This window comes from Pinus tabuliformis, chromosome 6 (genome assembly GCF_031772625.1).
Source record: "Pinus tabuliformis cultivar Carrire ecotype Pingquan chromosome 6, CPIR1, whole genome shotgun sequence".
Lineage (NCBI taxonomy): Eukaryota > Viridiplantae > Streptophyta > Pinopsida > Pinales > Pinaceae > Pinus > Pinus tabuliformis.
In genome coordinates, this window is record NC_142292.1 from 201200601 (window position 1) to 201224570 (window position 23970).

The 23970-nt window shown below is 38.6% G+C and overlaps 1 long non-coding RNA gene across 1 annotated transcript in view; it reads left to right on the top strand.

Annotated features, from left to right (window-relative positions):
* Window positions 1–14554, top strand: part of LOC149258154 (uncharacterized) — a 59732-nt gene extending 45178 nt beyond the window's left edge. The window contains exon 2 of the long non-coding RNA XR_016246004.1: window positions 14025–14554. This is a non-coding gene — a long non-coding RNA (uncharacterized LOC149258154). The remainder of the gene's footprint in view (window positions 1–14024) is intronic.
* The last annotated feature ends 9416 nt before the right edge of the window (window positions 14555–23970 follow it).

Sequence of the window (23970 nt, forward strand, 5' to 3'; positions counted from 1 at the left end):
TATTGCAGAGTGGAGCTGGTGAGGTACTGTAGTCAGAATAGTACCTGACAGAGCAAGGCCAGAGAAGTTGCTACTGAGGGTTTATAAGCCGAGGAACCCAGATTAGTGGTGTGGTTGCACAAGACGATCAGAGTAGGGGGCATCTCAACAGCGGCAGAAGGATTTCCAGGAGGGAAATCAAGACTTAGAGGGAGTTCAGAAGAGAACTTCCAGACGAGAAGTAGAGACGCAGAGGAGTCGAACAGAGAACTTCCAGGAGGAAGTAGAGGAGCATCATGGCACTACAAGGAGTAAGAGACCTGGATAGACTAGACGGAGCATCGAACTTCGCAGTCTAGAAGGCCAGAATCTTATCCATACTTGACAGGAATCGTGTCAAGAACTTCACCTTGAAGGTAATAGCTATCCCAGTCGACCCTAATGATAATGACAAGTACGAGGAGGCAATGGCGAGGGCCAGGAGCATTATCCTTGACGGGGTCAAGGATCATGTAGTACCACACATAGTCGAGAAGGAAACGACATTTTAGATGTGGGAGGCTCTCAAGAAGTTGTACTAGCATACTTCTATGCAGAGAAGAATGCTACTTGAGAATCAGTTGAGGTCGTATCAGATGAAGAAGGGAGAGCCGATTGACACCTTCCTTGGAGGACTAAATGAGATCTGAGATCAGTTGACTGCTATAGAAGCGACGCCGGATCAGGAGTTGATGGTGAGGACAACTCTGAATGCTATTTCAGAAGATTGAGAGGTATTTGTCCAGAGCATACTGGGCAGAGGGACTCCCACCTTGGGACGAGATGTGGGCAGCTCTTCGCCAGGAAGAGATCAGAGGGAGATGTGGCCCTAGCATTTGAGGGAAAGCAGGATAGAGCCGATTGACACCTTCCTTGGAGGACTAAATGAGATCTGAGATCAGTTGACTGCTATAGAAGCGACGCCGGATCAGGAGTTGATGGTGAGGACAACTCTGAATGCTATTTTAGAAGATTGAGAGGTATTTGTCCAGAGCATACTGGGCAGAGGGACTCCCACCTTGGGACGAGATGTGGGCAGCTCTTCGCCAGGAAGAGATCAGAGGGAGATGTGGCCCTAGCATTTGAGGGAAAGCAGGAGAAGCGGAAGAAGAAAGATCTCTCCAAGATCAAGTGCTTCCACTGTGGGGAGTTGGGTCATTATGCGACCTAGTGTCCAAGGAAGAAGAGTAAGGGAGAGCCTTCCAAGACTAAGGCAATGCCAACACGGGCAGAGAAAGAAGTTTTGACAGTCGATGACTGTGCCATGAGTGCACACACACCACTTGAGTGAAAGTGGGGAGACATCGAGTTGTAGTTAGGCGGACTACAGGCGATGAGGGGCAGGATCCTCGAGGTACCCAGCCTCTTGGATTAGACCTTGCTACGGGAGCCCCAATGAGGAGTAGCAAGACTGGATGATGTGGGTAGAGACGAATGCGAATGGAGCGGCAGAGAGAGCTACAGTGTAAGAGTCTTGAGACAGCGTGAGGCTAGCATGCTGCAGCAGTGCGAGAGGCACAGGAGTGTTGCACCAGTGCAGGATGGCACAAAGAGGTGTGCAACAGTGCGAGATGCAGGGAGTTGTTGCAGCAGCGCAGAGGTTTGAGAGGGAGCACTTGTCAGCGGCAGAGGGAGTTTCAACATCCGTGGGTGTCTCTAGCCCAACAGGGAGGTCAGATTGGGAGATCAGTTACTTACTTCTTCGTAACTGAGTTGCAGTGCAACAGTGGGCAGCACAATGCAACATGATGAGAGGAGGTTCAGTGCGGATGCAGTGCTGGGAGAAAGGACCAATAACAACACGAATGCAGAGGACGCTGTCGTATAGATGCAGCAGTTGCAGTGGTAGAACCATGGGCAGTAGTACAGGATGTAGCAGTGCAGAGGATGTTGGGCAGGAAGGCCTAGCATCAACATAGGTACTGATGCCGGATGATCAGAGTAATACTCAGTGAGGAGTATTGCTAAAGCACAGTCCTCGCTAAGAGGGAGTGTTGATTTGGGGTAGCATCGGATGTGCTCTAGCCACGAAATTTGGTGGATAGGTTGGGGCACATGAGATCTCCAATACCTAGAAAGGGTTTGGGCATATTCTAAACAGATAAGGAGATATTAAAATAATTAATATTTTTAATGGAGTCCCTAAGTCTGAACTTAGGGAAAATAAAATATTAATGTGTATTAATATGAATCTGAGTTAGAGTGGTCCAAAAGACATGGATCAAGCCCGATCTAATCTTAGCCGCTGATTAGGGACTTAATCTCAGCCGTTGATATGTCAATAGGAAAAGTATAAGAGGAGGCTTGAGGGTCACTTGGAGAAAACACCAGAGTGATCAGTGATTCTATTCTCTAGAGCAGGGTTTGCTAAGAGAGATAGAATTAGTGATTGGGAGATGCAGTTGAGGGGAATTTGAGTACAGAGAGACAAAGAGGCAAAGATAGTGCCAGGAGAGCGGCACAACAACCAATGAGAGTGATGCAGAGCCAGCCAGGGCTCACGCAGGGCCACGTAGAGGCAGCCAGGAGCTGCGCAGAGCCTCAGAGAGGCAAGCGTTGCTGACGTAGAGGCCCAGATGGTTGACGCAAGGCATCCCAAGGCTGACGCAGACCCATCTGGGGTGACGCAGGGCCAGCGTGGGACAGAGAGGGGTTGACGCAGTCCAGAGAGAGGCTGATGCTGGGGTTTCTGGGGCATATTGGTGTTGAGTAACTGCCGGAAGGATTATCCGGGGTTTCAGCCAGGAGATTTGTTAGAAATTGAGAGGTATTGTTGCCAAGGAAATTCTTTGTTGGGTAGGCCAGTTTCAGCACCCAAATTGTACTCTGATATTGCTTAATAAGGAAACCCTCAGATAGCTGTACCAATTTTCCCACATTCGGTTTTTTCGGGGACATTAGTCCAAAAATAATGGTGTCATATGGTGTGTTTGTTTCTGTTTCTTTTAGTTGCTGATATGTAATATGTTGAGCATGCACTAGTGTTTATTTTCAGTATTTACATTGTAAATAACTTGTTAAGGAAAATAACAAGTAGGTAGGAATAAATCAGATAAAGTGCATGGAGGGTTTCTAACTAAGTAAACTTAGAAACTTCAACAATTGTTGACATGCTCGTGATACTGCCATCCCACAAGTGGACCTTATTATACTTTAGCATCAGCAAATTGATGCTCTGATCCGAGCATCATGCTATTGAGATCATGTTTATAGACAAGATCCAGAACTGTGACAAGTATATTGTTGTAATACTGTACCGAGACAGTGATGTCTATGAGTGTTGTTCATTCGGATTATGTATTGTGTTGTGAGCCCAAACTTGTCACCGAATTCATCATTGTGTCTTTACTAAGATGTGTATTGGAGATCTGCCTTTTGAACTATAGAGATCATGATTGTCTCTTCATAGTTTTCACTGAGATCATAATCTTTGTTTGGATCCCGACTGCTCCTTGACCGAGAATGTACTTGTGTTTATCCTCGAGATCTTACTTGTCATGGCTGTGCGGAGAATATATATATCACTGTAGTATTTCTAAGTTTCTTATTCGAGATTGCGTGTATGAGACTATTCACTACTGTGGGATTACCATGATTCTTTCCATCGAAACTGAGTGGTGCTATAGTATCTTTGAGGTCATCATTCTTATGCCGAGAGGTTATCGAGACAAAGATACCAAGACTTTTTAGTATCTCGCCATCGTGAGCATGCTAATAATATATGACGTAGTAACATCATTTCGTATGTTGAGGGCTGCGATTATGAGGTGGTCGAGACAATGATTGTATTATGATCACAAGAATGTCGAGATATCATACTTCACTGTGCTCATTGAGATTGATAGAGGGAAACTTCATCAACGAGGTCCTGTACCTGTTTGTACTATCTGAAGATTCAGAGTGATCCGACTTCTGAGTACTAGCATTGAGACTGAGATTGATCTTGAATTGTCTTGTTATTGTATACTACTTGTTGAGGACTAATCTTTCAATTCCTTCAACTTGTTCTGATGTCCTTCTTGAAGCTGATCCTTAAGTGTCTCTTTTATGCCCTTCCTTAGACTGCAACCATAGCTCTGATACCATGTTGAAGAATCTAGGGCACATGTAGTTAATGAGATTCTTCTTGACTTGATAACTATTTGTGAGGCATTTTTAATCTTCTTATTAGCACAATCTTCTCTTTGACATTATTAGAGTGTGTGTTTCTTATTTCATCAAATAGCTACCAAAACAAAGAGACAAGAACACAAGATGTTGGCATTCTGCCAAGGCCAAAACCTCTCCCTCTTGGAGAGGAAAACCCGCACGAAATTCTTCTTATAGAGATTCCAATTGACGAACACCAAGACCATGACCCTTGACTGACTGAGCCACTCCAAGACCAAGGCACCAATTCTCTTCTTTGTATCGCTGAGATCATCATCATCACTGCATCATGAAGACATTCATTAATGTTGCAACAACATTGTGCTTCCACTGAGAGACTCGTCATAACTATGAGCTTCATTGCTGCTTCATCACAGAGATCACAAAGATCCTCTTTACCATGTATATTTCGAGATAGTGAAACAGTGATCATCAAAATCATGACTGTGTTTATGATATATGAAGGCCGAGACAAAGTTTTTACATAGATCCTTCATGCCGAGAGTGTAGTCACTTGTGACTGTATTGTCATAGCGCTGAGACTTGTATCATTTCTTTCCTTCGAGGAGTATTAGCAATACACTGAAACATATACTCAGGAGGTGACTGAGATTTCCTGCGAGGTAATGAGATAGTATCCTGACTGTAGTCATTCGGGAGTATACTTCTTCAAATCATGCGAAGTTGCAGACCCTGTTTTCATCCGAGCTTCGTAAGAGAATTGCGAGATTGTGATCTGTGTTTTTGTGGTGACTTCAGCTGCCCATTTATAGGTTTTGTGCCTCCATAATAAGCCGACATTACCAAGTGAACCAACATGACTTTAAATTCATTTTTGCTGGCCGACGTGACTGTGTTTTTCATCGTTTTGCTTGCTTGTCTTCAAGAGGATTGTGCTAGTCTTAGAGGGTTGTTCTTAGACATTTGGTTAACGCATATATATTACATGAAGGCTCAAGAAGAGATCCTTACATATGACTTTGACTCTTTGACTTTTCTAGACTTATGAAATGAGCAAGAAACTCATTCATTTAATTTACAAAAATAATATTTCTTTTTATTGACAAGCACAAAGATCAAAGTTACATTTGTAAATACCGAACCTCGTTACACTATCTTCAACACTTCATGCCATGTTTTCTTAAGGATCTTTCATTCTGCTACATGGGCATCAGTTGTGGAAGACATCCACAATTCTTCCCTTGGCAGCCCTGCATAAGCCCATCCAAATATCATTAAAAAATAAGAAATGAATGTTAAATCAAAATTACCTTTGTGATGGTCTTTCATCATGACATCTTTCTATTTGCATCAGCATCCGACATACATATTGACACATCTCCAAAATATATACACTGTCAAGGGTCTCTTTATTTTTCAAACTTCATTAGAGTCTTCTTATCTTTCATGGAGATATCCTAGTCAAATATTTCAATCCTTGGATTTCCCAATGAAACACTTGCTTCCCCTCTTGATTGATGAACCTTTCGATGAAGATTCCATCAGGGAATCTTGAGGATCTAGAGTATCCTCATCCAACAAATGTTTCCTTTTTGACTGATGTATGATGAGCTTTGTCCTGGATGATTTTTTCCTTTCCATAAGTGCCACTTACGAGGTTCCCAAGAGCTATATTGTTGATTGCCATAGATTTCTATTTCAACCATCTTTCATGCTTCTCTATGATGATGTCACGAGCTCTTGCTTTCAATGCTTCTATGATGCCATCGTGCATCCCATCATTTTTCTCAGTGAATCATGATAGCCATATCTTACAAGACTTAAGAACATGAACTTTGGAAAAAACTTGGGTGAGGAAGACTATCTCAGTCATAGTAGAGATCTCTTACTTCCTCATTCTTGGACTTCTTCTTTTCAGCTTCCTCCACTTCTTCGGTCATATGGGCTTCTTCTCTTCTTCTTTTGTTGTTTTCCTTCTTGATCTTAGGACAATCTATTTTGTAATGCCCATATTCTTGGCATTCATAGCATTGAATGTCATCCATGTTTTCTTGAGAACTATGTTTCCTGAACTTCCCTTTCCTTTTAGTAAGTGTTTGACCCCTTTCACTTGGTCCTTCATCACTTTTTACCTTCAACATGTCTTCATCTATCTTACATAGAAACCACAAGTTGTTGAATGGGATAACATTCTTCTTTGTACGGGCATTTCATACGAGGTTACCTTGTTCATCAGTTAATGCATTTAGAACAATGGAGACCATTTATTTATCAAATATCATCTCTCCTAGATCTTGCAGTTGAGTTCTTATTTGAGATGCTTTTGAGAGACATGTAGATATCCCTTCATCCTTTGATACCTTCAATTTGAATAGATGAGATCTAAGTGATATGACCTTTCTTATCACATTTTAGAGAATAGTTCTACCAGCTTATCATATATCTCTTTTGATGTCTCTAGCTCTGCTATATAGGGAATGAGGGGATCTTCAATAGACTCCATAAGAATCTCTTGAGCCCTTAGATCCCTTTCCATGTATTCAGATAGTGCTTGATCAATAACATGATCAATGACTTTATTTTGTTCGAGGACTATGTCTATCCTCCATTTCCATGCAAGGAAGTTCGATGACCCAACCAACTTATAGATCTCCTTGCAAAATGAAGTCATTTTACTAGATTAGATTGTAGAAGAAAAGATACTTACTGGTCAAGTGAAGTTGAAATCTTCAACTTGATCCCTTTGATGATGATGATTGATCAAGATGTATTAATTCCTTTTGGATGATCTTCTTCCAAATGAAATCCTTGCTCTAATAAAAGGAGATTGCCCTTTTTGACGATGCCAACGCCTTTTGATCTAACTTCCTTTAGATGAATAGTCTTCAAGATACTTCAACATCAAAATGATTGAGAGCGAATCCCAGGAATGCTTCTTTGATTGAGCTAGGGTTTTTACTTTCTTCAAGATGATGATGTGATCTTGATCTTGAGGTGCTTCTCTTGGATGAATAAACTTCAAGCTACCTTGATTCGTAGATCTCTTCAACTTGAGTAGATGTAGGGTCTTGGCCTTCTTTTCTTGATGATGATCCCAAGACTTCTTTTGGTGTAGATTTCTTCTTCGATCTAGGGTTTTGACACTTCTTCTTAGATCTTGACTTCAAGATGATCTTCTAGATTCACTTTGATGCCTTCCTCGAGATTTGATCCTTGAGTGTCCCTTGATAAGATGCCCTTCCTTGACTTTGTCACCTTAGCTTTGATACCATGTTGAGAAATCTAGGGCATCAATATTAAGTGATTTCTCTTCATTAGATAACTGCTTGTGAATGCTTTTTACTTTCTTAGATTAGGATCTTCTTTTACTTAGATTATTAGTATTCTTCTTCATCAAACAATGATCAATGCATAAATCATAAGGAGATGAGACACAGAATGTAGGCTATCAGCCAGGGCCAAAACCTCTCCCACTTGAGAGGAAAACATGAACAAATTCTTCTTCTTATAGAGATTTCAATTGACGAATACCAAGACCATGACCATTGACCTATTTGCCTCTCCAAGACCAAGACACAAGTTCCCTTTCACTGCTTCTCTTTCGTGCCCACGTCAACACTTAGTCCAACTGCTTGCCTTACTTGTACTTCAGATTTGAGCGTCCTTTTAGATCTGCAACTTCTCAACTTCCTTAAAAAACCCTAGCATGTGTGAAGTATCAACTTTGGAACCTTGATTCCCTTCGCTTTAGATGGAGACTGCTTCCTTGACAACTTAGCTTGATATCTTTCTTGTTCTTCACCCAAAATACTTTCTTATGATGATTGTAATATTTTGGCCTTCTTCCTGCAATAGACAGGTTTGTAATCTCGCATGTGTGGAGCTTACTTGGCCCAAAAACAATCCCAAAAAGTCCCAAAAACCTCGCTCTTCCTTCCCTTCTCCTCATTGGTTATAAGGCTTCTTCTTGATGACCTTCGTACTTATTTCTAGCTTCAGATCTTGATCGAAAATCTATCTTTGAAATGAGGTCAAGCTGCCCTATTTATAGTCGTTGGAGCCTCCATAATAAGCCGACTTGAACAGTGGGTGAGCCGACATGTTTGTTGGAACAAATTCATTATTTCATTTAAGGCCGATGTGAAGTAGATGCTTGAGCTTGGTCTTGGAGGGCTATTTGACATTTTCATTGACTCATATACAAATGTAACATGCCCAAGAAGGGTCCTTCATACATGACATTGACTCTATTTGACTTCATGACCAATTCTAAGGGCTCACAATGGGAGCCATTACTAAAAATAAAATTCCTTGCTCATGAAACCCATGAGACAAGGTTTACAAAAATATTTTTTTTTTTCTTCTTTACATCAATTACATAAAATCACAATTACACATGTCATTATAAAGACCTAACCTAGTTACATTTTTCGACACGGGTCTGTTACATACTTTAGCCATTCCAAGTCAGCGTTGGGAGGAGCTCTCAATGGATTTTATCACAGGTTTACCCAAGTCTAAAGGAAAGAGTGTCATCATGGTGGTAGTTGATAAACTTACCAAGTATGCACATTTTTGTGCATTATCTCATCCTTTTAAAGCCAATACAGTTGCTACTGCATTTATGGAAACAATTCAAAAGCTTCATGGAAACCCAAAGATTATAGTAAGTTACAGAGATCCCCAAAGATTATAGTAAGTGACAGAGATCCCATTTTCACTAGAAATTTTTGGACGAAATTATTTTCTTGTCTTGGTACTCAATTAGCTCATAGCTCATCTTATCATCCTCAATCTGATGGGAAAATTGAGATAGTGAACAAATGTTTGGAAGGATATCTTCGTTGCTTTGTATCTGATAAAAAAACACAATGGGTCAAGTGGTTACCTCTAGCTGAATGGTGGTATAACACTTCCTTCCATACTACAACAAAAATGACCCCATTTATGGCACTTTATGGATATCATCCACCATCCATCACATCATCTTTAAGAGAAAATTCTAAGGTTCAAGCAGTGGAAGATCACATCGAGCATCAACAACAAGTTCTCCAACTCTTAAAGGATAACCTCACTATGACGCAAAATCGAATGAAACAACAGGCAGATTAGCATCACAGTGAAAGAAGTTTTGATGTAGGTGACTGGGTATTTTTACGACTACAACCATACAAACAAATGTCTCTCAAGCAAGCTAAGAAGGATAATAAATTATCACCCAAGTACTATGGTCCTTACAAGGTGTTGCAAAAGATTGGTACTATGGCATACAAATTGGAGCTGCCTGCATCTTCCCGAGTACACCCAATTTTCCATGTTTCATGCTTAAAGAAGGTTATCGGTGATAAGCTTCCAGTTCAAACAATGTTGCCAGAACTTGACGAAGAAGGAAAAATCATATTTGAGCTTGAAGCAGTCACGGAAACAAGAACTCGACAGCTACGAAGTCGATCAATTTCAGAGTATCTCATTAAGTGGAAGAACTTCCCTGTTGAAGACTCCACATGGGAGGATGAAAATTTTATACAGAAGTATCCAAAAGTTGAACTACTCAAGCAATGGGGACAACACTTTTTTGAAGGAGAGGGGCATGTTAGGTCTCTATAATACTAGTGTAGCCCCCTTATTGTTATTGTTGTGCCCATGTAGCCCTCATATTGTTATTGTTGTGCCCCACAGAAGCCCACTATTATTATTGTTGTGCCCTTACATTATTATTGTTAGGTAGGCTTTGATTATATTGTGACCCCTTAGACTCCTATATATACAAAGGAGGTCTTGTCATTTGTATCATCCGAGAATTGTTCATTTATGTAATGTAACGGAGTTTTCCCCCTCGAAGAGGATACTTTTTAAGTCGTTGATCTATCTTTTTGTGCGCTGGTTGCATAACATTCCTTCTGATAGATGATCTCTTCTGAAGTTACCAAGTGCCAGCTTCCCAACTGTAGCTTCAACCCAGAATTTCGACCCCAAGCTTCACAACTTTGACCCAGCTTTAGGACTATAGTTTCTATCTAGCAACTTCAGTAGCTTCAGCCTAGCAGCTTCACAACTTCGACCTTAATGCAACTTCACAACTTTGACCTTGATGCAACATCAGAATTCGTTGCACACGAGAGAGAGAGAGAGACCCAAAAACTTCGATTCCAACTTCCTTCTTGAACTTCGCACTTTTTCTGCTTTCAGCTACTGCAATTTGAACTTGTGAGAGATGTGCTTCCAAATGAGTTGAGTTGCTCCAATATATAGTGAGTTTGTGAGGTCGAATTCCCTTGTTGAGACCGACTTGTCCTTTCTTGAGGTCGACTTGGTGGAGGAGGCCTAATTGACCTATTTTACAATAAAATGAATTTCTTTCTTGACAAATAAAGCCCAAGAATGTTCTTTTACATTATGACATGGACAAGGACACAAGACATAAACCCTAGAAGTCTTCAATGTAGACTTTGACCTAAAAACAATTGACCCAAGCATGAAACCCATGCTTTAATAAGTCAATTTTTTTAATAATAAAATTTCTTTCTTTCTTTTGACAAATACAATACATCATGACTTAAGTATAATTATGAAGACCGGCACTAGTTACATTCTTCAACACCTTGTAGCCAACATGACCTGGAGTGTCTGAAGAGACATTGTCAAAACTATGCTTACACTAGGAAGGGCACTACATTTTCTAGTGACTTGAAGGTGTCGTTTTAAAAACCGAAACCAGTCTTTCAATCAACCACCTATCAAACTTGGTACCAAACCAGAATTGGATTGAACCAAAGTCAATGAACCAGTTTTTAAAAAAATACATAAATTAATTAATTTATATTAATAAAAAATATTTCTAAGATTACAAACCATGATTCCATTCCATTAAAGACAATATATGTAAAGTTTGTTCGTATATATAACATGTAAGGGTGAATATATAAAAATGGCACATATCAGCAACAAAATACATAATCAGTGACGCTCTAAATGGCCTCTAGAGCCCAAAAGCCATGCTACAAGTTACTGGGCCACTAGTCTACTACAAATCATTGATTAACATGATCACTCATCAAACTCATCACCACTACTAAAAATGGGATCATCAGTAGGGGTTACATAAACATCATTTGGATTAGTCTTCAGACTCGTATTCCTCAACCTTATAATATGGTAGAAAAAAAATCTTAACAGGGATAACCAATGATTTTGGCTTGAGCAAAGGGTTCATCTCCTCAACCTTATCATATGGCAGAAAAAGCTTAACATGCCTAGCCACTTATCATGGTTTGAGTGAAGGTTACAGTTTTGTTAAGGTGATGGCAAAGGAGTTCAACAATCAATACCACCAACATCAAGCTACATAAAGGGCTTGGTGCTCTTGATTAAATGCCAATCCCATACCCTCATACATGATAGAATTTACGGGAGTGTTGGAATCCAACCAAGCCAAAAATCCTCAAAACTGTTAAGTCTGCTGAATTTTGAGTGGGATATGAAATTCTACTTTCTTCATATGAAGTCCGATAAGATTGGAACTCTCAAACATCCTGAAACAATTAATGGTAATGTTAAAAAATTAAGTAAATCTTTCCTCTTTATCCTTTAAGAATTTAACATTACCATTGTTTGCCAGCATTGCTAGGGTTGAGTTAAGATTTTTGTTTAAGTTTAGGGTTGAGGAGTTAGGTTTTTACTGCATTTCCGGTTCAGGATGGGATTGATCGGTTCAGTCCGGTTTTGACCTGTTTGTACTGGTTTGGTTACCAAACTGGTCCACCAGTCTGGTTTGGTGGCTGGTTTGACCTTGACCTATCTGACCAGTTCCAGTTCAAACCGGGTTGGTTTTTCAAACTATGGTTGAAGGTGGTCTGGTGGCTAGTATTTGCAGCACAGATTAAACCTATGTTTTACCTTTATGAAAGATCGATTATAATTAAATGGCTTCAAAATACACACAAAGAATCATGTGCAGAAAGTGTACCATGAAGCAATGAACATGAGTTTTGAGATAGCATGCTTGTGTTTCTGGAGTTTTGAGGAAGAGAGTGTGCAGTTGGGAAGCAATTGGGCACAGTCAAATGCCAGTGAAGGTGCAACATATGACAATTTAAACCGATGAAGTCCAAACCTTAAAAAATTATTGAAGGGAGTGCAGATGTCATTTAAGAATCTAAAATTCATTGAGAAAGAAATGCCTAGTTTAAAACATTGTAAATTGCCAAAAAACAAAATGCTTAATATGAGATCAGTAACAGGCTGATACGAATGTAGTGAGCAGGCCCAGACAAACACTAAGATTTGAATGTAAACAAAACCTTGAGATATCGATGTCAAAGGCTAGGCGGTGACTGTGAAAGTTTCGTGACTTGTAGCAGAAATTGACAGATGTGACATCAAGTTTGAAGCATTTCAAAAGGTGATAAGTTGTTATATACCTAGCAATAGATAAAATTATTTTTGATAGAATCCATCATGATCATCACCTATGTCATAAGGTTTGTCGAACTTTAACCTTAAAGGTTCGAATTTTGGCAAACCTTAAAAAAATTTGAGGTTCGGCGAACCTCATCGAACCTCATAGCCATTAACCAAGTCGATAGATCAAAACTTATAACTTCATATCACAACTCAAGCTTGCAATTTATCCTTGCAGTTTACATATCCGTGATAGCATTTTTGATGTTTACTGATGTTGATTTCTTACTATTTTATCATATAATTAATACATCTGTATATATATAAACGAACCTAATGGTGAACCTCATCCAAACCTCATAAAAAAATTCGAACTCAAATCGAACCTAAACGTTGTCGAACCCAAACCATGTGACATTGATCATCACACAGAGAAAGAACACCCGTGTTGTCATATTGCTATAAATATTCTCTGCAGCCACGTAACTAGGAGATGTTATCATTATTAAATATTTTATTTAAGTCACTGTAGCATAATGGGATTTTCTTTTCTCAACAAGTGAGAATTCCTCTATGAATTCATAGTAATAAGCTAATAGCTCAAAAACATCATCACAAGTGCAGATTAACAGTTAGAAATTGCTCTCTTTATGAAGCCCACATAGAGAACACGAATGATGAGGAAATAAAACAGACAAGGGCTATATATGGCACTCCCTTAGACCTGGATACCCTTTCTGCGGATTTACAATGATACAGGGCCACATCCTCTGGGGGATCTTGTCGATGTGGGGCCATAATAGCCAACACCCTTAATGGGGCCCTACGACTATAGAAGCTGTTGTCTGTATGAGAGCTGTCTTCTAAGATTGATGAAGTTCCCTTTTTCTCAAATCAAAGGCATCATCTAGTTTCTTGTGAATCAATCATTGAGGTCCTTTTAGTCAGAGTAACTTGAGCTATAACATAAACCATCGGAGGTTCTGGAATTTTAATTTTTGTGGAATAGGAAAATTAGTATTTCTTATTCAGAACCATATCAAATTCGATTCTTCCGATTTTGGCAAATATGTTTCTCATCCCAAGGTGCCATTGTAGAAATGTTTCATCCATTTTGTCTAAAAGTGCATCGATACGCATTTTGAAAAGGATCGATAGTTTTATTCCAGGCATGTTTCTTAATACTTCCAACTATCTGTGTAAAAGAACATTTTTTAGATGTCCAATCTTTCGTCAATTATTACCATAATACAAACGTATCTCCTATCAAGAATATTCAATCTTAATGTGACTTCTTCCGTTTTGTGACCTGGTTATTTTATTATTATGATTAGGGGAAACACGCTAAAGAAAAATATGTACTGCAAATCAGCATTTGATATATTTATGTCTCATATATAGTGCAATGCAATCGGAATTTTGTTATTCTGATTCCAACCCAGCCTGCATAATTAGGATCAATCGTAACCCAAGGTTTACTGATGTTTGTGTGGCAGGTGGATATGCGTACTCGTATTCGTGGGAACAAAGGGTACTAGCGTGGTTATTTTTTATCACACTAAAGCTCAGATTTCCAGTCAACAGAAATTTTCTGTTTGTGGGGAATCTTCGTGAATATGCAGTGTTTTAGCATGTTGAAGTATTAATGTTTTTGCATGGCACAGTAACAAGGTCATGCTAATGCTTAACGCTTCCCTCATTTTTTTTGTGCAATTTTGAGTAATACAATAAAATGTGATTTGGTAAAGGTGATCTATCTAAGCGTAACACTAGGGATATCTTTAGTCTGATTTTTGTCTACTCTGCATAATAGCTTTATAATGGTAGGGAACAGGCAATTTGGAGTAGTTCTCTTTTGCATCTGCATTGAATCTCTCTTCATGTGATTACTAGATATTTAAAAGTAACAATGAGGTAAATGCATGAAAATGTACCACGCTCAGGTACAAGGAGAGGTGGATTTCTGTGCTCTAATGCTTTGTTGATTGGAATTTTTTAATCCAAGGACTTTATAAATTTATCAGAGTGGAAGTTATTAATCATGGTGTTTGATTCTCTATTTGTTTTGTAGTTGCTTGCTATGTTTGCCCTTTTAAAGCTGTCTGAAACTATGAAGCTTTAGCTATGTTAAAACTTTGGTCCGTAAAGTGGCCTCTAAATGTGAAAAAACCCGAACATCAGATCAGCATTTACAAGTATGGTTGCTTCAATGCGCTCAGCCTTCTTAACCTCCAAAAGGATAGATATTCAGTTCTCAGAAAATATAACTTAGATGATTCAATAGCTTTAGGGTATTTCTTAGAGATGTTGGAAGGGATGTCAGAAGGGTATTTGATATTTTCCTCCTTCCCAAAAGGTTATTTCTTTTTGAATTTACAAATATGAAGGCCTTGAACATCAGCCTTCAAGAATCAGTTTCTTTTGTAATGGTATGTGCAATGAAAGTGGACATTAATATGTGACGGTTAGAAATGGGCCAGGTGTGATTTGCAAAATTGTTGAGCTATAGGATAAAAAGGTACTGACATTAATTGAAAACATACCTACAACCAATAAAATGCTAGTCTATCAATGTATGGATTTTGTTGAACTCGAGTTGGAGGACACTATATGCAAAACAACAGTGCAAGAGCTAAAGAAGAAAATTGATTATCAAAATGTCAATTTTGGATGCTCTGTTTGTGTTTGTTGTGGACATGCAATAAGAAGCTGTCTAAAAGATTGGAAGCAGAAAGGAAAGACAAATATTGCATGTGAATGACACCCAAAGAAGAAAATAGTCATCGATTGGGACATCTAACCTGATTATAAGAATGAATTCCAAAGAATAGTCATCAAATCGTAGCAAATACACCTAGAGCAATGTGATGACCGATGTTGATTGGTTATTATTATTAAACATTCTACTTCATGAGCACATCAGCGCTCAAATATTTTACCCTACAGCTGAAATTGAAAATGTTAAGACAAAATCAAAACTTAAATTTTTTTAAAGCTAAAAGCATAAGAGAATAGGTCAAAGATGTTGACACTGCATATCAGAATTTCAGATCAATCGGACAAGTGATAGAGTTTAGATATGAGAGATATTTAATCTGCAAATCAAAATGGGCAAGCTAGAAATCTGAGTGGTGATCACATGAATTTTCATTAACATTGAAATTACAATGACTATATTTTTGTGAATCTGCCCCCCATATATTTTCATAGAGTAAGAGAGGAGTCCACGCATCCAGAAAAAGTTCAAGAATAGAAAAGTGTAACTCCCTAAGTAATGTGCTCCACATGTGCTAGGAATAGGTAGATGCATGCCGACACATGCTAGGCACATTCCTCTGTGTGGCAAACAGGTGCCAACACATGCCAAGTACTCAAGTCATTATTTAAATGAAAATACCTTATTGATGACTAATCACTTGTCAACCAATGGATTTTATTTTTAAAATAGAGAATCCCTAAAAATAAGAAATGACAAAAGCTAATGTTTAATGGAGAAGAAACTGAGAGCAGCAAAAACTAACTCCTTTCCAAAGAATATGTTCTATACCAAACCAAAATTCCCTCTCAAAGTTTTGTACTTCCCCTTTGCTAGGGGTTTTGTCATAGTGTTGGCCACTTGTGAATATATAGGAATGTAATCTGGACCACTGCTCCTTTATTGTTAAAGTTGGCAACTAGGGCCAAACTCCATATGGGTCACCTTATTTATGGCAGCTGATATTTTTCTTGGATTCCTCTCTCTGAGAGGTGTAGGATTGATCTAAAGATCATCCGATTCCGACATGTATTTATGGAGATATGAATTTATTCATATTATTGACAATTTGTCAAGGTCGGCCAACAAGCTAAACAAGCACTTTTACCCCTAGCTCAACCTCAACGTTGCATTTAAATAGAGGAGACCTCAAGTCATTTGAGGAGCACATTATCTCATGATCTCTCTCTCCACTTGTTTGGGTTTGTCTTCTCACAAGGAGGACGTGGTGGAAAGAAAGATCAGAGAAGCCCTAGCCGCAGTCATGAAGAGAGACCTAGCCACAATCAAAGAGAGATCTAGATGCATACAAGAAGAGGCCTAGCCGCAGTCAAAAGGAGGCCCTAATACGCAGCAAAAGGAAGGCCCTAATCTGTAGCAAAGGAGGCCCTAATCCATAGCAAGAGGGAGGCCGTAAGCAGCAGCAAGAGGGAAGCCGCAGTAAGAGGGAGGCCCTAAGCCGCAACAAGAGGATGCCCTAGCTGCAGCAAGAAGGAGCCTTATCATAGCGTGAAGGAGGCAATTCAGCGTGGGTGAAATAGGGTTGTTCTGAAGCCATTTCAGGAAGACCGAAGGGCTGAAAGGAGGCTGAGTATCTTGTTAGAAGGCCGAGGAGAAAGGGAGCTGTTTGAGGGCTCGTAGAGGGTGGAACAATCCTTTAGAAAGGTTGTCGCAAGCCTGTTCTAAGGACTGTAGGATGCCGCTGTAATGAAAGGAGGGCAGAGCCATTGTTAAGGGCTAGAAGGCTGCTTTGAATTATAGCGAAGGGGACAACCTTCCCTTGGAGGACAACCACATTAATTAAAGGCAAATCTGGGCAGATTTTGGGGTTGTTAGGAGACTGTGTTTTGTGCCCTAATCAGGCCCAGACTTGCTGAGCTAGGCCGCAGGCCATAGCCAGCAACATGAGGCTGTTAGAAGTGTTGCGTTGAGGGTTATTCAGCCAGCAAGGAGCAGCGTGGTGGTGTAAGGGTCTCACCTTGGAGAACCATAGCTCTAGAAGCTTGATATGTTGAAATCAGTTGAAGATTGAGGGTTGATAAGTATGCCCTAACCAGTATTCAGAACTGCAGTCCTTGGTGCCAGAATTGCAACTTCATTGTGTCATCTTCATGGTGAAGATCTTTGATGTCAGATCTCCTATTTTGACAAGTCAGTATTGACTTCAAATAATTGTACTATATCTCTTTCTCTCTGTTGAACTATTGAAGAATATAAGAAGAATTGATCAAGGGTTTCCCCACATTGGGGTTTGTCCCTGGCTGGTGCCACATCTTGTGTCCTCTTGTCTTCTATTGTTTATGTTTATGTTTTATCTGCGTTTTACTATCATTCTGATGTGTACTCTATATAAAGTGGGATCAATTAAATTTGAATCCTCATTACCAGTTAACTTCAAATTTGGAACCATATGGGTAGAAATGTGTTCTTGGTCTAGCATTTGAAATCCCCACATTATACTCCCTTATCCAAGGAAGACTTCCCTTGCAACTTGTAGAACTTCTAGCCCAAGAAAATAGTGTAACAAACCAATGTCCTTCATGCTCAACTCACTGACCAATTTCTTCTTACACCACAAAATGAGATGGTCAAAATCCCCTATGCTGATTAGGTCATCTACATACAAGGGCAATAGAAAATTTATCAAATACAAAATAAAGATTAGGCTCTGCACAAGTCTTGGAGAAGCTCAACTTTAGTAAATACTCATCAATCCAAGAGTATTATCCTTGTGGTGCCTATTTCAATGCATAAAGGTTTTTTTTTCCAACCTACAAATATGGATCCGTTGCTCATGGATATCAAAACCTCTTCATTAATCTACAAATCCCTTTTCCTCAATCACACCATTTAAGAATGTTATATTTACATCCATATGATATTAAGATCAACCAACACTTTAATATGCTAAAGGTATGATGGTTTTGATGGACGTATACCTTGCAATTGGAGCAAAAGTTGCATCATAGTCAACTCCCTCTTTTTGAGAAATCATCTAGCAAAAAACTTGGCCTTGTACTTTTCAATGCTCCCCTCAATTGCATGCTTGATTTTGTACAACCATTTGGAATCTATCACCGATTTCCTTGTAGATCTTAGAACCATCTCCTAAACATCATTCTTGAGGGTGGAGTTGTACTCTCTATCATGGTATCATGCCATCATTTCTTTGTAGTAACCTCCTCAAGGCTAATAGGATATGTCCCAAGATTAGAAGTCTATAATGCAACATAGATAGGAAACTTATTAGGTGGATGACTCACCAAAAATGTAGATTTAGGTGCTCCAACTTTTCCTTGTGCATCCTATAATGTCTAGGTAAGTCATCTTGGGTTTCTTGCTAAACTGGAAGGTAGTTGTTGCCTCTTCACCTTGGTTGGAATCTTGAGAGTTTAATCTGATTTTTTCTTTGATTTTAGATATAAATATGGAATGAGAAACCTTTGCCTTCAATCACCATAGGAGGCTCCTGTGACCTTGAAGGCCACCCACACTCATCAAATTTCATGTTCCTACTTACAATAGTTGGTCTTCAATTTTGTTGGAATGTAAATCTAGTAGCCTTTCGATCTCATTATAGCTTCTCATCAATAAGAACTTGCTCTATTGTTTCGCCCTTTAAAATCTCATGTAGATAATATTGCATGATTTTGCCCAAAGGTGTGAGGCAAGTCCATGTCATGAATCATGCCATTTTCTTTATCAGTGTCAAATCTGATTATATGTTCAACGACCCCATTCTTTTGTGAGTTGTATGTTATTGTAAGTTGCCTCTTAAACCAAGGCCCCTTGATCCTCTTCCTTGTTTGATTTTCAATGGAGGCTTTGGATATACTGAACCATTCATCTTTATTTTTCATAAAACATATCCAAGATTTCCAAGAAGAATCATCAATAAAGAAACCATAATGTATATTACCATTTAGTGAAAAGGACATAGGCCCACATGTATTAGAGTGTATCAACTCATGATTCTCTCTTAATCTTTGCTTGTTGTATGGAAAAGTAATGTTAGGATAAGGGTGCACCCAATGCACATACTTTACACACACCAATCCATTCTCTCTTGAAAAGTTGACAATCCTTGCACCATATCTTTCAAGAGAGGAGGAGCTCCATAATGTAAGTGACGAAGGACCAAGTGCCACACCTCACACAACATGCCACTACTATGCACTAAGGCCTCTTGTTTTGTAGGAACACTGTTTTGACAAAAAATCGTTATTGCAATATTTTATGGTGCACCGTTGATCAATAATCTCAACCATACATTTAATATCTATAATGACTGAGACTAAAAGGAGATTTCTAATTAATCCAGGGATAAAAAGAAGATCGTGTGAAGGATCTATATGTGATTTTGTTGATTCAAGTTACTAGATATGTGATATCATCACTCAACTCCACTTGCATGCCCACATCTTGTTCTCAAAAATTGTTGAAAATTTTCTTATTGAATTTCATATACCTTGATGCTTCACCATCCAAATAATAACCAAAGTCATAAGTGGTATTGGTAGAAAGGCATGAAATCATAGAAAGCTATTTCAAACTTGGATGCCAAACTCATCCACTCCTAGACTATTTTCTCTCCTTTATACACATTGCCTTTTGCTATTTACCTTTTCCTTTTATCCTTTAGAAATTGATTAGAAAATGGCCTTTCTTGTGACATGATTATATTACTTATTACTATGATTTAAGATAGATGTGTCCTCCTTACCTTTTATTGGTCCACTTTTCTTTCCGCCTTTATTCACCTCCTTGATAAGTGCAAGGTATTGGTCATTGGTCATTTTCTCTTTAGGCATCTCTTATTGGACAAATATGTTTCAAAGCTTCTCTAAGCTTGAGAGCACACACACCTTGAACAAAGGCTTTCCAAATATGAAAGAAACCATTGAGTGCAATAGCCACTAATTAATACTCTTTGATCCTCATACGAATAGCAAAGTGTTGATCTTCGAGCTTGGTGATCTTCGTAAGGAAACTTGCCATGGTATTTGAATTACTCATGCATGTTTGGGTGAGCTTGTTCTTCAAGAACATATTCTTGGAATTATTAACACTTTGATAGAGTTTTCAATGCATCAAACTTCTCTTTGCCAATTTCCATGTGATGTGAAGAACTACATGGTCCTTCCCTACAATGTGAGGAATTAGGTGGTCCTTCATAGAGTAAAAAAATATATTCTTCATCTTAGAAACTCTCTTCTCACATTGCGGTAATTTTTGAATGTAAATGGTCCTTCCCTACAATGTGAGGAATTAGGAGGCCCTTCATAGAGTAAAAACTAATCTTCTTCATCTTAGAAGCTCTCTTCTCACATTGAGGTAATTCTTGAATATTGGTGGGGAATGCAAATTTACCCTGGAATATGGTTCATAGACCAATCTCTTCCATAAACATTTGTGAAATAAACTTCCCATGGATGAAAATGGAGATTCTTTCTAATCAACCATATTTTTTGAGCTTTGATATTTCAAAATCCACCATTCTTGCGCTTTTGTGGATCACAACTTTAGTAAAATTATTCAATGAAAGTCAACAACCTATCACATGTTCAATTTACCCTTCATGTGCATAAAAAATAGTTCCACCTCTGAGGGCTTTGTTGATGACCAAAATGGTTTTTAGGCATCGACATGCAAATTACACTGAAGAAATTAGTTGAGCGGAATGCCACAACATTATGCACGTTTTTAAAGTCCTCGAATTGATTGAAGGAGGACAAAAATTCCCCTGAAAGAGTACCTTTCCCCCTTACTAGGGAGGGTTAATGCAATTACATTATCTATATTGAAGTAAAAGCATTTATAAATACTGACACATAATTAGAATAAAATGTTTTGCATTTATATCACTGTGATTGGTGCCCTTTAAGTTGTTGTGAGTGTTGCATGTTTAAAGGTTTATATGATCTTTTTAAATATTATAACCTTTCACTATTTTTTCCTTTTGTGGACTCAAATTTAAGAAACAAATAAATAAATTACTTGAAACGTTTTATTTTTTAAATTATATTAGCAACTTTTATTTTTCTTTTCAAGTTTATCATTGTAATAAACTAAACTCCCTTTCTTTTTAGCTTATAATTACAATAAATATAAAGTTAACCTTTAATATAAGATAAACAATTCTTCATGTAGCTTGTTATGATTAATATTAGACTTTCCTCGAAAAGTGAAACTAACTCATGAATATTATTAACCTTCAATATACGTCCAAAAATTCCTCTTGTCCTGTGTTACAATTAATATTAGGCTTTTTCCTATTGTTGATCTAGATTGTCATTGATGTCAATATGACAATATTCTGGATAGTAAATAATGATGTGAAGCCAAGCAGAGCAGATCCGTGAAGCAACCGAAGCAAGAAGAGTTCATCGGAAGCCATCAAAGAAGAGCTATCGGAAGAAGAGCTATTGGATCAGAGAAAAGCTAATCGGAAGAAGAGCTATCGAAGCAGTGTATCGGAAGTCATAGGAGTAAAGAGAAACCACAGGAGCGACGAGCCAAGACAATACAAATCAATTGCATATGCCAAGAGTAAGAGCCATATCGGAGGAAGTGACAGTATATAATATCGACAGAAATCTTATCGATGATTTTATTATATTAAGTTATGTAAACAATGCTCAAACCCCCGATTGTGATATGGGTTATGGACCTGATCGTCCCATCACAATTCACCTTAATGAAATATCGCGTCCACCTATCAGAATGTTCATATCGCAAATCATAAGGAATGTATATCGAAATCCTCTGATTGCGATAAAATTGCAGACCCGCTACACCATTATAGCATGACTTAATGAAATATCACATCCGCAGGGATCACAAGTTTCAAAGGAATGTCAAAACGCTGATTGCGATATAATACGTAGACCCAATAACTCCATAGAATATACCTTTATGTAATATCGCGTCCAGGTATCAGGGAAGTTCCACAAATCATAAGGGTTGTCACCGTCGGTCACCGATTGCGATAAGACTTGTGAACCCGACCATCTATTAGGATAAGTCTTACGAACCCGACCACCGATAGTGGTATTAGCTATGGACCCGACGGATCTATTGACGATGGTTTAATATTATATCGCGTTTGTTTCATCAACATTATGAATATCGGCCATGTTACATCGGTGATGTTAAGAGTTGCGATTGTGGGACCTCCGAAAGTTGCGATTAATGACGTGGATGTGGGACCTCTTTAGGTACGGTCTTTCCTATAAAATCTTCCATAAATAAAACAAGCTTATGAGTAATTGGATGAATATCCATAAGTCGACCTCTCCTTTCAAATGAACGTGTCTTTTGAGTATTGGGGAAACCCGTATAAATAAAAGCTATAAAACCTCACCTTAAGGAGCGATTAGGCATCAACATAGAGAAGAATTAAAGAAGCTCACAACTCGTGAACTTAAACAGACAGAGGAAGCCGAAGGTCTAGTAAACGACGAAGGTGTAGCAGAAGCCGAAGGTTGAGCGAAGAAGGAAGCAGTAGACAGAGTGGGAGGACAATCTTTGAACTGATCCATCTTAGAAGTTTCAGACCCAAAGTGAAGCCATATCGCAGATAAACGACCTGTTGCAAAGACTACAAGGACATGATTTTGTAAAGAATTCCTTGGAAGAAGTATATTACAATCAAACATTTTTTGACAGAATAATTCTATAGGGTCGGAGCCCTTGGGTTTGGTGCCTCAGAATTGGAAGGAAAATTCAAGGTTGGTGCATTGGTAAGATAGGGTTGGAGCCTCATCAAAGTCCAAGTTGGTGCTTGGCAAAACTCATCAGATATTGTATTCAATCTTTTTCTATATTTAATAAAATCATTTCTTTGATTAAATTGTAAAGAATCTAAACTGGTAATAATAACAATTGAAAAGAAATATTGATTCACCCCCCTTTCAATATTTCCAACAATTGGTATCAGAGTTGATTTCTTCAGAATCAGCCTAACAACTAGAAGAAGGATTCTTAGTTACAATGAAGAATCAAGAAATGACAGCAGGAAGGCTTCCCTTGTTCGATGGTACTAATTTTGGTTTTTGGAAAAAGAGAATGTATTACTACTTAATATCCCTTGGACTTGAAGTTTGGAACGATGTTCTAAATGGGTACAATGCCTCTCCCACTCTCCCCACTGATCAAGATGAAAGGAAAGCGCACATTGCCAATGCCAAAGCACTAAATTCCATTGCCAGTGGAATTACTAATTCTGAGTTTATGAAAGTCTTGAATTGTGACTCGGCCAAAGAAGTATGGGATAAACTGGTTAGCTTATATGATGGGGACTCCAAGGTTAAGAAGGCAAAACTCGAAACTCATAGGAGGCAGTTCGAAAGCCTGAAAATGGATGATGAAGAAGACATTGCATCATACTTCCTCCGAGTAGCTGAAGTAGTCAACTCTCTTAAAGGATTAGGAGAAAATATTGAAGAAAGCATTGTTGTTCAAAAGGTCTTAAGATCTCTCCCAGATAGATTTGACTCCAAAATAAGTGCTATAGAAGAAATTGAGGAACTAGACATTCTCAAAATGGATGAACTTCATGGAATCCTCACTGCCTATGAGATGAGAAAAGGAATCCCAAGTTCCAAAGATGCAGCATTCAAGGCCTCAAAATAAAAAAATGGGAAAGGATGGAATATCAGCAGTGATGACTCCGATGTTGAATCGGA